The sequence below is a fragment of the Palaemon carinicauda genome, chromosome 43 (genome assembly GCF_036898095.1).
Source record: "Palaemon carinicauda isolate YSFRI2023 chromosome 43, ASM3689809v2, whole genome shotgun sequence".
Lineage (NCBI taxonomy): Eukaryota > Metazoa > Arthropoda > Malacostraca > Decapoda > Palaemonidae > Palaemon > Palaemon carinicauda.
Genome location: NC_090767.1, coordinates 45,578,936 through 45,582,076, shown reverse-complemented (window position 1 = coordinate 45,582,076; position 3,141 = coordinate 45,578,936).

Here is a 3,141-nt window from a genome sequence, read left to right as displayed (position 1 = left end):
TGAATATTATTCAGATAGAACCGCTAGGATTAAGCCTAAGGCTTAATCCGAGGGAGAGAAGGATTGAACTTAGTCTCCGGAGGTGAAAAGAACAATCGGGGATGTGCGAAAGTATACTACAGTACCATAGGCTACTAGCCTAGGTGCGATGAGAATCGATTACCTAAATCACCGAAACTCTCTCGTATACAATCTTGGAAAAGAAAATTCAACAATATCTTACATGTATAAAATATTTGCCTATAGCTTCAATAACATAACACTCGGAAAAACTTGTAATCATGCATGAAAGTACTAGGGCCAGACGCCTAGACTACTAAGCCTCGCGAAGGGCAAGATCGGTTACCTAAATCGCCGAACTAAAAACTAATGACATCATATAAGAATTCCTAGAGGAGCTAAATAGCTAGATTTATTAAAGCATAAAAACCGGGAACGTCGCTCTGGCTAACTAAATGACCCATGAATAGCGAGCGACAGCATCCAGGATGCCTCCGGTAGGCAACAGCTCTTGTTTACGTTAATATCACTTTGATTTAATTCAAAACAACAAGAGCTTACATTTATAAAAAGTAGAGATAATACTCAACTTTTCAGAGGCAGAAGAGGCCGGAGAAGGAATAAAGAGGGCGCTACCGCCTTCATTAGATACACACTGGAAACGGGATAGGAGAGATTCCTTATAAGCGGCTCTCTTTTCATTCTCGTTTCAGATTCTTGTCACTGTAACCCCTCGAAGCGTTAATACTATTCGGGGTGAAGATAGCTATGTGACATGTCAAGAATACATCCTCTGATATTATGCGATATCCCTGTTAGATTTATTTAGGGATATTCGCTCCAGGAGTTAGAATTCTGGATACCTTAAGGTAAAATTCTCTGGGAATATCACTGTAGTCAAATATACCCTAGGAAGCTACCCTTTAGGAACTTCCATTAGGACGACATGGCCTGAGCCCAAAAATATATATACATATATATACATACATATATATATGTATGTATATATAGAGAGAGATAGATAGATAGGTAGATAAAACAACTACAACAACAACAACAATAGATGGAACTGTTTTTAGTCCATTGTATGACAGGAACTTCTGACATGTCAATTCCTTCTTTGAAGTTTGGCCAGTTTTCATTACTCCGCTGGCCAGCATGGTTTTTTGGGGAAATTTTTTTCTGAACACTCATAGCAAACCAACCTATTATGGGTGACCGGGATTTATATATATATATATATATATATATATATATATATATATATATATATATATATATATATATATATCCTCTCCTTCCACGCCAACTGACGCAAAGGGCCTCGCATAAATTTCGCCAGTCGTCTCTATCTTTAGTTTTTAAATCAATGCTTCTCCATTCATCTCCCACTTCACGGTTCATAGTCCTCAGCCAAGTAGGCCTGGGTCTTCGAACTTTTCTAGTGCCGTCTGAAGCCCAATGAAATGTTTGGTGAACTAATCTCTCTTGGGGAGTGCTAAGAGCAGGACCAAACCATCTCCATCTACCCCTCACTATGATGTCATCCACATATGGCATCATAAGCTGGGAATCTATATTAAAATTTTCTAATACTGTATTAATATCACAACAAAAATATTCTCTCAATACTGAAGGCCTTGATGAGGTAATATTCATCTTATACCGTGAAACAATTCGAAATATATTATTATTATTATTATTATTATTATTGTTATTATTATTATTATTATTATTATTATTATTATTATTATATTATTATTATTATTATTATTATTATTATTAGCCAAGCTACAACCCTAGTTGGAAAAGCAGGATGCATAAGAACAAGGGCTCCAACTGGGAAAAATAACTTAATAAGGAAAGGAAATAAGGAAATAGATAAACGATATGAGAAATAATTAACAATTAACAAAATATTTTAGAAACAGTAACAACATCAAAATAAATATCTTATATATAAACTATTAGAAGACTTATGTCAGCCTGTTCAACATAAAAACATTTTCTGCAAGTTCGAACTTTTGAAGTTCTACAAATTCAACAAATACACTCTCTCTCTCTCTCTCTCTCTCTCTCTCTCTCTCTCTCTCTCTCTCTCTCTCTCTCTCTCTCTCTCTCTCTCAGATATATGCTTATATATTGTTATAATTTCAATTAATAAAATGACGAAAACCTATCTTACCACTACTTATACTTTCCCTTACTAATTCAGCTAATACCAATAAAATCTGTTTTAATGTTGATACTGTTCTTTAAAATGTTTTTTTTAATTGTTCATAACTTCTCGTATAGTTTTTTATTTCCTTTTGTCTTTCCTCACTGGGTTGTTTTTCCCTGCTGGAGCCCTTGGGCATTTAGCATCTTGTCTTAGCTCGTAATATTAATAATAATAATAATAATAATAATAATAATAATAATAATAATAATAGTAATAATAATAATAGTAATGATAATAATGATAATAATAATAATAATAATAATAATAATAATAATAATAATAATAATAATAATAATAATAATAATAATAATAATAATAATAATAATAATAATAATAAATGTTCAGAGTTACAATGATGATCAAGATATTTCAAGAAATAATTAGTTCATGTATACACTAAGTAAGAAATAATACTATATTCTGTAATAATACTTTTTTCTATTACACCCACTTTCTGTAACACATGATACAATCTCTTCAAACTTGATCTGTGCACATACTCATACACAGGTTCAATTTCGAAATCCAATTTCCAATTTCTACCACATAAAATAATGTAATAGAAGTCCACTTATTTCAACATCTCCAGACATTCGATAGGATTCCACCTTTTGACCAATAAAAAGATATTTCCAGGATTTTTATCCTTCCAAACAACTGGAACAGATCCCTGACAGCTGTTTCCAGATGGGTTTTATTGCTTTCGTTTTCCAGAGGCGTCAGCATCTGGAATGATAGCCTGGAATGGCTGTTCGTTCTCCCTCTCGTTTTCAATGTTTTTTTTATTATTATTTTATATACATCTTGTTCGACTTTGAAAGACTGCCTTGGTTTTCCTGAGGTTTTACTGTATTTTTTCCTTTTTTTGGGGGGGGGGACGAAGGATTGACTCCTCTCAAGCAAAGGATATCTTTGAAAAA